Here is a 15,407-nt window from a genome sequence, read left to right as displayed (position 1 = left end):
CACTGGGAAGGGAGGACTCAGGTTTTTCCTGCAGTGGTAATAAACCCTGACACTGAGGTTCCCTTTCCCTACTGTAAACTGACAATTTTACGTTAACTTGTTAATAACTTTAGTCACTTGCAAACACTGAAGAGAGACCCTGCACACCGTGCCTACAAAAGTGCTGGAAAGCCCACCATAGATCCTTTTCCTCTACTGGACACAATAATCCTGCCCCAACTCTCTGAAATGAGCAGGCTTATAGTTTTTACCAGCAAAGACTGTCAAAAAAAACCCAACACTTCTCCTGAACAAGAGTCGGCTCTTTGGTTGTTAAAACTTAAAGAACTGGTTCAAATCAGGCACCAGCTCTGAAACGGGCCCTTGGTCTGCCTTGGTGGAAAAGCTGATATTGTGTAACTTTTAAAACCACCTGTAGTCCCTTTAAAGAGAAAGTCACATAATCATTTTTAGATATTTTGATCTATTACTTTGTAGACAGCCGTTTTCAGTTTGACATGAAAGAGTATTTTTCAGCGTTCAAAGTTCTTTTAAAGAATGAATGAAATCTCTTATAGGCACTGGTTACAGTAAGTCTAACAAGGTCTTCAGCCAGCAAAGATAACATTCTTGCAGATTGTCCTGGCTTCTTGTACTTTAATTCAAAATTTCAAATTCCTTCTTTTCAGAGAAAACCTGAAATAAAATGACCCAGACTAAATTCAGTCTGAGTTGTCGGGAACCATTTCCTGAATCACGGTACACTAAATAGCCTGGTCCTCTCTGCTGGAAAGTTCTGGCCCTTCTGCTGCCTTGACAACCTGGCTGTGTGTGCGTTAGTGTGCCTGTGTGTGCACGTTTGTGTGCATGTGTGTGCGTGTGCGCAGGCGTGTATCTTGACCCTACGGGGGCTTTTTCAACCCGCTTCCTTAGATGTGGTAATTAAGCTGCTGCTGAAAAACAGATTAACTTTCAAGGCACTAAATGCATTAATTCAATAGAAATACAATAAAGCCATGTCAGAAAATATACATTCAAGACTGAATACCTTTAAAAGTATTTCACACACACATACTTTACAGGAAATAGCAAACTGTAGCTATTACACATTTTAAATGAAAAGTACAAATGCATAATTTTGGAAACACTAGTCATCGTCTGGTTTTGTTTCAATAATAACGCACAATGAGAAACACTGAAGACAACACAGTTCTCCAGGAAATCACAATAATTAGATTGTCATTTCATTATGACCGTTTTTATTAAATGATAACCAGGCGATTTATTAAAGAGCTTGTGCATGTAGGTCAATCTTAATTGTGATAAAGTGCAGTGATGTAATTATGATACAACACAAGCAAATAACTCTGCTGGCTGTGTTTATTATTGGTTTGTATCATTTACATATATATAAAAAAAACTTTATTGATCCCAAAAGGAAATTGGGTCATTTCAGCAGCCAAGACTACCAGACGGAAAAATTAAGATCCCTATTGTGTTTCACAGCACATAACTTCTATCAACCATATCTTACCGTTTGCCTACATGGGTGTTTGCCTGCATCTGAACGTGTCCATCTTCCTGCTGATTCTGGTCATTTGTCTTGCTGTTTGTAACACACACACACACACACACACACACACACACACACACACACACACACACAGTATTCTGACTATATTGTATGCCTGCTGCTCTGCTTCCCTGTCAACACTATGTACTGTACCAGAACAGAGGAATACTATATGGCATGTACTGTATATTATATCTATGACCCATTTCCATGCATTATACTGCAAGTATACAGTATGTGCTACAGCTGCAAAGGTTCTCTGATACATCAAGATATATGAGCATTACTTCTTTAGGACATTAATGGATTATTTTTGCATTAAGGTGGGCAGACATTGTGCGGCTTTTGTGTGTTACCGTATGAATGCATTCTGCATGTAGTGATCGACCGACCCTTTGTTGGGTTTGTGTCGTGACAGTTTCAATAAACATTATTCAACAACGTGAAGAGAACAAGAAGGGAAAAAAAGCGATGTGAAGGCCAGATGTCAGGAAAATGTAGGCATGATTGTGAAGCTGTTCTCCAGAGAAATTGTGTTTTAAAATCACAGCAATTTCTACACCACAACTTTACCTATTACCAACATGTCAAAGATGTAAGAAACCCAGCTGACTGTAGGTTGTTCAGGTCATTCATCAGGAGACTCACCTGACTCAACCGCTCAAAGTGCAGTTAAACAAAAACCTCAATCTAAAATCAGTGGGGTGCAACTGAATGCACCTAAAATCCGACTGACTCTTTATAATCGGACTGGCATTAATGTGATGACGTGATCTGATTTGTAAATTTCCAAATAAGTTCTATGATGAACACACATAAATTATTGTCTTGCATAAGGGCAGTCGATATATAACACCCAGAATCCCAACAGCTGCTGTTGTGAAATTTCCGCCTGATGGAGAGAAGATTATAATTTGATACCACCAAAGAGTCTCAGCTCAGACTCAATCCGATAGCCAACATTAATAATATTTTATAGTCTACATTGAGAAGCAACATAGGCCTGTATGGAAGATACTTTGTTGCATCCTTCACTTCCTTGTAAATAAGGTTATCATACATAAATAGCATGTTTATCTCCATGTTGTCAATGCATGATTGTTTGCTTTTATTTATAATACATTGAATCATTTTGATTCTGTCTGATGTATCATATGCTCTAGACTGGTTTTATCAATTAAACATTTATAGTCGGTGTTATTCTTGGGTATTTAAGACTATTCAGGTATGGTTTCTTTAACATTCTTTCAAATTCAAGTTGCTTTTTCGGTTTTTATTCATCCACCTCAATATTTGTCTAACAGAAATGTTTTCAGTTCCAAACTTTAAATTATAAATAATCATGTAGTGTTATACTTTAGTGCCTTCAGTATTTCTGATGTAGACTAATTAATACCAAAAAAAAAAAAAAAAACAGTCATCTCAAACAAACCCTACTTCAAAATGCAGTTATTTTCAGCACTGTGCGTTATAAAACCTAAATGCATGAGTAATGCCTCCCTGAGTGATTCAAACATTCTGAGATGTGGTGGCAGTCCATCCACTCTCTGCCATATTGTGCTTCATTTACAAGGAACACGTCGACCTTTAGATGAGAAAGCACATATGGAACGGTGGTTAAAAGTCTGTAAACCATCAGAATTGGTAATTGATCATCTGGTCATGACAAATACAGATCTTAATGATTTCATTTTTTTTTCCAGACTGATCAAAAAAAAATTATCTGCCTTTGTACAGTATAGACCTCTGTAAGGTTAGTGACACTGACTAGCTAATAAAACATTGGGTAATATATTCATAGGTTTTAATTTTAACAAGATTTTGTTACTTATCCCATTACTTTCGACTAAAAAATAATTTAAAAGCAAATTGAAAATTAAGTGTAGTTAGATACAAAGACTGAAATACTGAAAATGTAGCTTAAGTAGTTGATCAGAGAATAATTCTGTTCTTGGCATTAATTTCTCCAGCAAAATGCTCGTAAAAATAACGTTTCCAGCTCCTCAAATGTGAGCATTTGCTACTTCTGTTTTAATTCATTTTATATTGGATTTCTTTGACCTATGGACTGTTGGTCAGACACCGAACAGGTCCATTTTTTGCACTATTTTCCGACATTTTATTAATTAAACAATTTAGCAAAAAGTAATAAAAGTGACAGGAATATTCTCTGACATGGCTTTAGTCAATAAATAAAAAAAACTGTTTACTTGCAACACTAAGATTGCGAGGAGTAATGTATAAAACTAGATTAGAGTTTACACACTGAACATCACATTGATTATTTTATAGCTGGTTATACATTTGCCATTTAGAGTATTGTGATATTGATTTTAAACATACTGTCTAGTGCCAGTATGTGAAAAATGCACACATACAGTACATGTGCCTGTGTATCTGTCTTACTGCATGACTTTTCCTTGCAGGAACACATGTGCTTAAAGAGAGAGTTAATGCAGCAGCCCACACCCCCATATAACAAACACACACACACACACACACACACACACACACACACACACACACACTCCTGAGTACAACCCTCCATCCATTCACTCCCTCCCTCCCAGAAATGCGTGGGATGAAGAGTCTCTAACTGAATAGCCCTTCAACATTTAACCAGAAAGAAAAAAAAAAAAATTGGGAAGGAAGAAATAAAATGCTTGTTGCAATTCGATTTAGATGGATCGAATTGCATCCATATTTTCAGCGTGGGTCATCTCACGCACAACCTTGCGTTTTCACGTGAATCTGCTCCAGTAAATCTCCCTCCTTGTTCGACCCACGTTTGTCTCACTTTCATTCCTAATTTCCTTCATCTCCCACCTTCCCACTGACCCATCCTCTCTCTTTCCCTTCCTTACCCCCGCCATCCTGCTCTGAAGCATGCTGGGAAATGGGCCAAAGCAGAAGGGCATGTAGCAGCAGCAGTAACAGTATGGTTCTGTATTGTACTATGTAACTGAGGCGAAGCTGGCAGACCAGTCACTGCGGCTCTGAACTCCGTCCATAAAGGTCACTGCACTGCCCTTGGTCCTTACACTGTGGTAGTGATAGAATAAAACTAGTTTAAAAATAAAATCCATTATTGCAACCTAGTTTTCAGATGTCACTGAAGAGTATTATAGAAGGCCCATGCATCCATTAACTCTAGCTCTGAAAGACACAGCTTAATGTCATAATGATTCCATTTAACCAACCTTTGCTATAAAGTTTACCAAAATCTAGCTTTAAAAACACAGTAACAAATGTAGTGAAGCTACATAGGAATAAATAAGATGACATTAACTACAAAGGGAATATTAACTATTGTTATTATAGTCTACAACTAAGGGCCATTTTCATTATTTTTTTTTCATTATTTATTTTTTTTCCACATACACATACAACCTGAAAAAAAAAAAATAAGAGAAAAACACTTTAGGTGACCAATCTAAAACTAACATATACATTTGAAATAAATAGCCTGTTCCCAGAATATAAATGCATCATTTGTCAGTTAATTAATTCACTTAACCTTTATTTATCTGACAAAAGTACAAAGACATATTTCATATTTCAATGATAATAAAAACCTTATTAAAACTGTTTCATGTCTTCCTGGATAATTCCAGTCTTGACAGGCAAGAAGAAGGTTTGTTAAAAATAAAGGTTTAAGCAAACTGACAAATCAGAGTTTTTCGTTTTTAATTGAATTTTAGTCCCAACTTTTCTGAGAATGAGGTTTGCAATATTAAACAGGGAATCCTCACATTTGATAAACTATTGAATCTTACAGCCTAAATGCTTGATGAGTTAATTGTTTAACAGTAACAACTATTTTCTCCCAATTTGTAAAATTGTCACACGTTGGTTAATTTTGATTGTCAGTTTGTCTACAATTTTCTCCAATTAAATTCTTTTTTTTTTTATTATAAACACGCCAGGCGACTCATGCGATTCCCAAATCTGTACCAAATAACACTTTAATATAACTTACCTATAGAGACACACATATGGTTTTTGTGTCTCTATTTTCTGCTTTTAGGCTGTTTTTATGTGCAAATAAACTAAAACTAAACTTAGACCTGTACATCTGTATTAATTAATTTGCTTGGTAAATTAGTTAAAATGATTTATCAACTATTTAAACTGCTGCCTCTAACAAATTGATTCACTGATTTATCAGCTGAGCATTAGCAGTTACAGTAACAAGAAGTTTGGCTCCTTACTGCAAATGATATTCTGTATTAACACTGTAATAGTGCTCTAATGTCTAGAATCAGTTATATAAAGCGCATTCACATCAATTGTGGATGCCCCACATAGATAGACCTGGAGTGACAAATCCAGGATGCCAAATTCATCCCAATTAATTTTTTTTGTCCTAGCTTCTCTCTGCAATGTCATTTTAAAGCTGCTTCGTATTGTGAGAAACACCATCAACGTGACACAGTGAGGATTTTACATTTAACCAAAAATCCACATCTTTTCTAATCTCTGCTTTTGCAACCTAAACCACAAACATGGCTGTAGATGCTAACTCTTGTCTCTGGTGGGAAAGTTGCCCTTAATCTTTCTGCCATCCACCTCGGCCACCTCCTCTGCTGCCATGGACAAAACTAGTGCGTTGTTCACGCGATAATAACGTTGCCTCAGAACTTTATCCAGCCAGTGATTACGCTGACGAAATCTAATTGGCAAAACAAGTACACAGGTCTGATCAATTATTCTGAAGGTTGTCAATCATCCAAGAATCCTAAAACGTCCGTACAACATGATCAGATCTCACTTAGCATTCAGTGAATACTTAGCTGTTACATCATGGTATGTTATGTACAACATCTTTTTTTCCCCCTTCTAAATTTACACCATGTCTTCAGACTGACAAACTGGGACATTTCCTCACCTCTTAAGCCCATTTAATTGAGATTTTAGTGTCACGGGTCAAAAAGTTGTACGCAAAAACAGGACTGCTTTTGAGTTGCGCTGTGATCTGACTGGCCTACTTTAAAGTCGTCTCTGCCTACATAACATTGCGCCCCAGTTCCTGGGGACAGACACCACTAAATTGCCATTTAAAAACGCCAACAGAAAATAAAAATGATCCAACTGTTACCAGGGTCCAAGCAGCCATTGTGCACAGCCTCTCCGCTTTAACTCCAATATGTACAACATATCCTACAATGATGAGGTTTGTTGCATTATTGTACAAAAACCAGTTTGAGCCCATCATTGAAATCAAACCACTAACAGAACTGTTCATTGTCTTCAATTTCGGAAATGTTTAGTTAGATCATTGAACAATTTGGGAGACTGGATTAAAATTTTCAGGTTCAACACAACTAAGTGATTAATAGCAACTGTGAAATGTTATCGCACTATTCTTCACAATTAAGTAGCACTATTTTGGGTCTAGACACATGCACAACAGGCATGTCTTAAATAGGGTACTGGTGCAAGTCAGTATTGCATTTTGATTAAAAAGTAAAAAAAAATAGATCTGTGCTGCATACAGTGACATGTCCTGTCTTTCTGTATCTGGAGCCTAATTTTTTCGTAATAGAATTAGATACAATCTTTCAATGGAAGATTTTTATCCCATGGTTCCGTGCTTTTGATTTTTTGATTACTAAAACTTTTTCCAGAAGTAATCCAAAGCCAAAACACCAAACTACTAAATCAAACTCCTCATTCACTGCGTTCAAACACTGTACTGTTGCAGTCAGCTTTTGATTCAATTGTCACGTCTATATGAAACCTGGTTGCTTTAACCTGGGCAGGAGATTTGAGCAACCAACATCTCCAGGCAGATTTTTCCTGCAGGCAAGTAAAGCATCAAAGGTGTAGTGGCTAGAAGACAGAAGATTATTGTACTGCACAGTGTCATCTGTCACTATACCATTTAAATCTAGGAGTTTCTTTTTCCAAAAGAAGTCTGGGGTACAGGACTGATCTGATTATTGATCTGTTACGTGTAGAAGTGGATTTACAGTAACTACAGTGCATGTAAACCCGTTTAAAAGATCAATGGCGTTTGGCTTGTCCCTTCAGGGGACGCCACAGTGGAACTTGGTCCGCAGGTTGATTTGGAGTGAGTGACCATCCTGCCGCAACCCTCCCATTTTATCTGGGCTCGGGAGCGGCAACACGGTGTCCTTTGGTAACTGGGTGGGATTCGAACCCGCAGCCTTGTGCATCCCAACCCAATGCTCTACCACTGAGCCTAGTTTTTTAGCTGGAAACTCGCTGCAAACCCACTGAGTAAATTGACTGTGATGTGCTTAATCTGCAGAATGTTCCTATAAAGTTTAGTCAGTGAACCTGTTAACACTGCGTCACCCTATCCTGGCTGTTACATCATCCCCCACCATACTAACCACGAAACATTAATTTTCTGCTAGTTTAAAGCATTTTGTTTAGAAAAGAGAGAGAGAGATACACAATACTTGTTCCTTAGAAAAGCCTCATGTGGGCCTCAATTTGTGATTGCTGGACTTTGGAACAGTAGAAACAGAAACCTCCTATTCATCCAAAAAATGTGAATTTCCAAACCTGGAGTTTTGTGAAAACTGGCACAAGGCACACAATACAAAAAAAAAAAAAAAAAAAAAGATAACCAAGTGTGTAATGAATATTCAATGAATGCATCACTGAATATATTAAGAGTTATTATGTGATATGTAAATGCCGTTACTGATTGCATCATGAACTCACAGTTTATTACACCATATGCCCTCGTCATAAGTGAGAAACGGATAGTGACAGCCACTATGAATGAGGACAATCGTGCAATTTCTTACGGATAGCAAAGATTTATTTACTCTGTTAGTCGGCTACACTCCTGGCCTGTGAAACCATTTTTAATATTTTAAAAACGTTATCAACTGTATAATTCATCAGCGTGTTCCAGGGCATAATTATTCTTTCCAATCTGTTAAAAGGTGGCTCATATGGCTGCCATGGCTGCACCTCCCTCACAGCCAACTGGAAAGTGTCGGTCCAGAGAGGGGCATGTTCAGTTTTCCCTGCACCAGTCGTACACCACTCCAGGCCGGAGTGCGATGACTAACCACTTGGTAAACAATTTCAGTTTGAACAGTGGCACTCTTTGGCTACGCAGCTTTGCTCAGACAGTGACATTGGCAACCAGCATCAACACCACCAGTCAACAAATAATGTTTGAGACAATACTCACTGTTGCCAAGTGACTGCCCAAGAACAACTAGACCAAAAAAATAAATAAAAAGTTGCAGGAGTCTACCAAATAAAATCATTTTCAAATGTAACACATTTGCCCACGAAATGAACAGTATCAAGTGGTTTTTGATTCATCCAAAACAGTTACTCACATCTGTATCTCGACCCTGACTGCTCTACCAAATGACTTACAGCTGCTTCTCTTTTTGAAATCAAGAATTGGCCATTGACATTTTTATTATGTTTTTTATTTTTAACACCTATTACATATTTCCCCATTAAATACATACCAGGCTAGTACTTAACAGTAATAACACTGCAAGGCAACTATCAAAATTATTTAGAACTAAACACCAACTAAATGTTAGCAAATTATGAAGAATTGCAATGAAATGAACTTGGATGGATTTTGACTACACGAATTAGCACTTTTTCAGGGAAAAACAAAGCTCATCATCTTAAGCAGCCATATTGGTTATTGTCAGTTTAACTACTACAAACATTCAATAGGGTTATTGGAAAAAAATGGAAATTGTGATCTACAGTATTTATGTACCAACCTACAGCAATTTACTACATCAGAGACACAAAACTATAGGTTTTAACCAGGTTCACAAATATGTAAAATCACGTTTTATTTTTGTTTCATTAGTAAGGACATTTTAAATAATACATGAATCAAACACTTCAGTCCCAAGCAGTGAAACAGACAAAGTGTGAATAATAGGCTCTGTTCTACTTTGTCTTTACATAAGGGATGTGATTGACTCTAAATAGCTTCCAGTCCTGTCATGCAGGCTAACTCTGCTCTAATATCCCCGTCTACAATCCCAGCAGACCTGAAAACAGCCAGCACTGAAACCAACCAGGTCAGGCACATGTCACAATTTAAAATAAAAATTTAATAAAGATGTCTGACAAGTGGGAAAATGGGTTCTTCTAAAACCTCACGATTAGGCAACAATTAATCATTTATGACGCGCTATAATGTAATTTCTAGGTTGTTGTTGTTTAATACAGTGTTTCTAGCTTTCTTTTACAAATATCCAGTGAAAATAACAGAACGGTCGGAAGCAAACAACAATAAAAAAAATAAAATATATATCCTCAAACACTTTTAAACCCCCTAGGACACAAGAAGCGCCCAAGCTTTCTCAAAACACAGAAAAAAAAACCTGATAGCTCGTCTTGTCTGGTTACTCTTTTTGTCCGGACCACAAAAATCCACAAAGAGAGTCAGTTGTTTCAAAGTTTTTTTTCATTTCACAATTATTGAGGCCACTGTGCTCACGGGAACCACCAAAGTTTCTCGAACTAAAGGGCTCGACGTTTGGCCGCACTGACTTGCCGTTTTAATTGCAAGTGAATTTAAGTGCCTCGCTGAACTATGACCAATCAATTCAAATAGCCACAGGTAGGGTCTAATCACGGCCAACACACAAGGACAATTACAGCAAACATGGTCCATCTCAACACGACACGAAAAAGGGTCTGAATGGTTTTATTAGATTATTTTGATTATTACATTTCCAAAAACCCTGTTTTCACTTTGTCAATAAGAGTTATTAAGTTTGAACTGAAAGTGCTTTGTACGGAAGTGTCCACAAAGAAAAAGTCCCTGTTCTTTCACAAAATACTAAACGCTGCAGGGTGAAATGAGTTGACCTTTAAAAAGGAGGCAGGTGAGACTGGATAAGAAATAATCAGTTAAAAGATACACCTACAGATGTTGGATCAGGGTTTTAGGGGCACGCAACATTTCTCTCGCGCGTCAATAGCGTTGCGTAATGGTAGAGTGACTGTACAGAACAAATACAGTGATTGTTCCCGAAGGCTGCTGTGTGCTGAGAATAACGTCAGCTTTTTGTACCCACATCCTTGGTGATGACACACACACACACACACACACACACACACACCTGAGAGTCTCCACGAGCCGCTGGTGAAATCTCCCCAACGTCCAGGGCTGCAATCAACATTGGCTGTCAACATACTGCAGATTTCATGCTTGGTCTCTGGGGGAAACTAAAAGCCTGACCACCACCTATCAGATTAATCACAGCTGACTCATAAAAAAACTATGATGATAGTAAAGCTGCAGACGATTCACCTCCTCCACCACATCGGAGCGAGCACATAGAGCCCGGCAAGCATTTGCGAGCCAAAGCCACCAATCATGCTACTTGAGAAAGCGACTTCAGATCATTCACTACACTGCCTTTGACGCCTTTAAACCCTCAACTAATGTAAACACCACCCAAAAATACAATTTAAGCAAAAACACCCTCCAATGGTCTGACAGTGGTTATATCATCCATGTGTGATGTGCAATGCTTTTGTCATAACTCGCTGTACCCACATTCTCGTCTGCTTCCACTTCAGTCAGTGATTCCCAGCATTTCCCAGAATGCCTCTCAGCAGCCCCATGAGAGTGGGTGTGAACTTCTTCATTTCTCTCTAAGGTAGGCGTATACAGGCATGCAAGCAGCTTCAAAGTGTGATCATTCAGCTGTGGGGTTATATGCATTTATAATCTCAGCTATGCCCCTTACTCACACTCTACATGTCCTGTGGCCGCACTGCAGCCTGGTCCGTGGAGGCTGCTGTGGGTGTACAGAGCTCTCGCTCTTCCTGTTGGGTAAAGATTTTTATCCTCAAGTTAATGTTACATGTGGGTGTGAAAGACACACTCTCTGAAGTGAAGCCTCTGCTCTCTAATTGACAAGAGCTGACCGAACAATTATATTTTGAGTTGATGTTTAATTCAATTAACCAGCTGCTACATCAACAGAAATGTACAATAATGTTGACAATGAGTTGTGTCATTTATCAAGCCAAAGTGCTAAAACTTCTGCTTCGTAACCGTGAAGATACAATCTCACTTGGCCTTTTTAAATAAAATTTAAAAAAAAAATGCAGGTTTTGGATTGTTGCTGTCACAAAATGAACAAATTACTGATATTAGCTAGAGCTTCGAGAAGTTGTGATGATAGTTTTTAATGCATTGATAATATTCTACAAAAACCCAATTGATCAATTACTCAAATACTTGTTGGTTAATCAACTATAACCTATAATATGCTCTGCTTTATATCCTAATACATTACTAAAACGTAAAAATAATGATGAACAACAATTACCCTGAGCATATTCGTCTTTTTTCTAACATTTATAGTCAATGCTGCCTCTTTCTACCAATCTCCACACAAGTCAGTCCAAATGAAGCAATAATTGTTCAGTCAATAAAGAAAATAAATCACCAGCTGAAATCCTACATTGACTGTATAAAAACTTTCGGCCATCACATTTCACTGTGACTTGATGTGGAAGTGATGAGGTCAATTAACCAGTAATAAATTAGCCATCTGCAATTTTGATTATCAACTCATTGTTTCATTAAATGTTGCCAAATTCCTTACCTGTTTAATGTCTTTATAACCGAATGTCTTTCCCTTGTCTTTAAAATAGTCTTCATCTACTTAATTTTTTAAACGGGAGAAGCCAGGTATTAGTAGACGACCTGTTCTACAGTCCACATTTGATGTGAAAATCATCATCTGTATTTATTTACACAACTGCAGTAACTAAATTACACAAAGCTCTTAGAAACTTAGGGTGCATCGCAAAAAAAAGCTGTTTTCTTTTTACGGATTGAAGTGTTTTAATTTGCGAATTTGATTTAGTCACTTTTGCTGCAGGTGAAGTATCACAACAGAATTTGGTGTGTGGCAAAAAAGGCCAACTCTAAGTGTGTCAATTATGGAGGATGGGAAGCACTTCTCCAATGCATCCTCACTTTAGTAACATGGTGAGGCAGGTGTAGGTGTGCCGCTCTAAAAATCCTGGTTAAAACACATCCTCAACCACTCACAGCCCCGCAACCATATGCAAGGTGATATCATCCACAAACACTCACCTACACAGACTCCTACACGCATGCCTGCCCAAACACAGATTCACAGGGCTTGAGTTGGGTAAGGCCACCTCGCACCTGTGAGACCATGAGGCAGCGGTGCAATGTTAAGTTTGCAGGGTTTGTGCATTAGCATGATGCATTAGCATTCACGAGGCAATGATGCTGAATGCTGGAGCCAGTCATGTGTGTGCAAGTGTATGCGCTTGTGCACGTGTGTGGTCTGGCTTTGTCTGCATATTTCTAATGTAGCGCACGCAGGCACGCATGCAAATGGCGTGGCTTTGTGTGCACACGCAAAAACACAGCATTATTCCCTTTTGTGGAGCTGCTAGGTGACTCCATGTACGACTGCTGCTGCTGCTGCATTCAGGGCATCACAGTCGGGCACAAAATGGGAGGGTTTCGCTGCGTTATGCCGAGGCGTTACTGTATTGTATGGATGCATGTATGGCTGCAGAGGAGCGCAAAGCCTCATGATGAAAACCTGTTCGCCTCTCTTACACACTGCAGCACCGCGACACAGACGAAACGGAGGCAGCAAAATACCTGATTTTCTCTTTTACGCAGGGACTCCAGAGAGAGGATGCTGGTCCTATGGATGCGGCAGCCGTCACCATTTTCCCCTTTGAAGAGACTGGGAAGAAAACAGTGCCTCGTTGGAATTGAAATAAAATCAGGTGGAGACATCGACATCAGCCCCCTCCTCCCCCTTCCTCCCAATCAATAAATAAATTAAGGCTCGATAATAAATCACAAACACTGGAGTGGCACACGTGTCCAAGCTGTGAAAACCTCTCATGACTGACGCCTTTAAGTTTGACATTATCCGCCTGCAACACCAATACACGGGCACAGGGTCCAGTGAGGGATGTTACGCTGTAAACTACGACACTAGCAGATGTCTTTTCTCTGAAGCAAATGTGACTGGCTTCGGCTTTTAAGCATGTTAAAACCTGCCAATTCACTATTTTTACCATTCTTAAAACAGTGTGTAGAAATATGTTGTTGTTGTTGTTGTTTTTTTTTTACCTGTTTCTTCTTTGCTGTCTTCGGGTTGGATCTAGTTATGGTCCCACTGGTTGGTAAAAGAAAAGATGTCACCTACATTTTTCATTGTAATCCTCAGATCTGGAAGAGGAAATTGATTAACCGCAGTGTCGCTCCGCTCGCTGTCGCCTCCTCCGCTCCGATACACCGAGAAAGCCAAGCGAAACAAAGGAAAGCGTGTGAAACGGGTGAACAGACTCGTTCAAAGGTCTTTCGAGTCTATTCCAGCTGCTTCAGTGTGGCGCTCCCCCTGCAATGCCGACGGTGTTCCCGCTGCTTCTCTCACCGGCGTCCGCACGGCTCCGAGGATAAGTCGTTGATTGGACAACTTGACGCGCGCCCACGTTCGCGTTCCTCAAGTACGGGAAACGATCCACCAATCACGTAACGGGTAACTCCCCGTCGCTGCGCCTGATTGGCGGAGCCGCGTTCGAAACCGTTGGTAAATTCCGGACACACGCGCACCTGTTGGCGAGTGCAATTATAACTAATATTAATGCGCTGACCATTATTGTACTTTAGTATTAATGCGCTCACCGTGAATGTAGTTCGGTATTATGGCACTGACCAAAAATGATTAGTCATCCTCCTGTGCTGAAGATCTAAACTGCTTACCGGAAATTATTCATTCTTAAATAACATTGAGCCATATTTGCTTCTGATCTTGAATATCTGAATGTTTAGAAATTAAGTTAAAAGGTGTTAAACTAGCTTCCACCACAGGGTCGGTGGTTCGATCTCCAGCTTCGTCCTCAGCTGCATTTACACTATCGATGACACATCATATTTGTAATGGTGATGGTTCATTTCGGCCCCAAAGTTCAGCATTATAATGTAAGTATTGATGTCCCAATAACACGTTTTCCCAGACTGGAGTATAAGTACTCACATCCGAGTATTTGCCGATGGTTCTAATTAGAGTTACAACACAGTAAAAAAGTCCTGCACGAACTGAAATAGTTTGAACTGCAGGAACAAACATGGCCACAACAGATGTTTAATAAACGCAGCAACTTTCAAAGAAAGGAACAAAAAGGAGAAAACGACGAACAGAGCACAGATTTCCGGTGAGATCCTGGATGGAGAAGTGTGAACAACATGGACTGTAGATTCCACACAGGACTATGAGGATAAACTACCTTCGGAAAACAAAGAGGACTTCAGGTCACATTTTAGTTACTGTGTACCATTGTTTTAAAAATATTCTTAAGAAAGATGTGTATGACTGTTACTAACTAGTAACACCTCCGCAGGTAATGTGGTATCGGAGAAGTTGTACAAGTACAAGTACACAAAGACAGGATCATCCCGAATCATAAGCCAAGTAGCTACCACCCTTAACTGTGACAGGAGGGACCAATCCGATTTTTGAGGGGCCTTTTCCACCCCAGAGCACCCCTCTATCTTCACCCCTGCTCGTTTGTTTGTTTGCTTTTTCATGAATCCCCCTCCACCCTCCACCCCCCCCCCCCCCCCCCCCCCCCCAAACAAAACAGCAAGACCCCCAAACTGAAACAGATGCAAAAGGACTACAAAGAAGTGCTGCATCATGCCGATGTTTGGTGTCTCCAAAGTCATTTTGCAGCTTTCTGTGCTTATTTTGTGATGTGTCATGTGTAGCCCATTGCACCGATCTTCCATCCATAAATAATGTCTCTAAAGAAATAGGAAAAAAAAAACTGCTGACCATGTTCACTACTGTTTATAAAGACC

At 39.2% G+C, this 15,407-nt stretch overlaps 1 protein-coding gene across 4 annotated transcripts in view; it reads right to left on the bottom strand.

Annotated features, from left to right (window-relative positions):
* The window catches only part of shisa7b (shisa family member 7), a 38,074-nt gene extending 24,015 nt beyond the window's left edge, over window positions 1-14,059 (bottom strand). For 2 of the 4 annotated variants that reach the window (XR_010915523.1, XM_067520679.1), the window contains exons 1-2: window positions 13,677-14,056; window positions 13,194-13,281 (exon numbers count right to left, since the gene is read on the bottom strand). The gene's annotated coding sequence lies outside the window, so the exon portion shown is untranslated. Of the gene's footprint in view, window positions 1-13,193; window positions 13,282-13,676 lie in introns of all 4 variants that reach the window. The other 2 variants (XM_067520905.1, XM_067520817.1) reach the window with 2 other exon arrangements.
* Between the last annotated feature and the right edge of the window lie 1,348 nt (window positions 14,060-15,407).

The sequence above is a fragment of the Channa argus genome, chromosome 1 (genome assembly GCF_033026475.1).
Source record: "Channa argus isolate prfri chromosome 1, Channa argus male v1.0, whole genome shotgun sequence".
Taxonomy (NCBI): Eukaryota; Metazoa; Chordata; class Actinopteri; order Anabantiformes; family Channidae; genus Channa; species Channa argus.
Note: the sequence above shows the minus strand (reverse complement) of the source record. Positions and strands in the feature narration are given on the sequence as shown.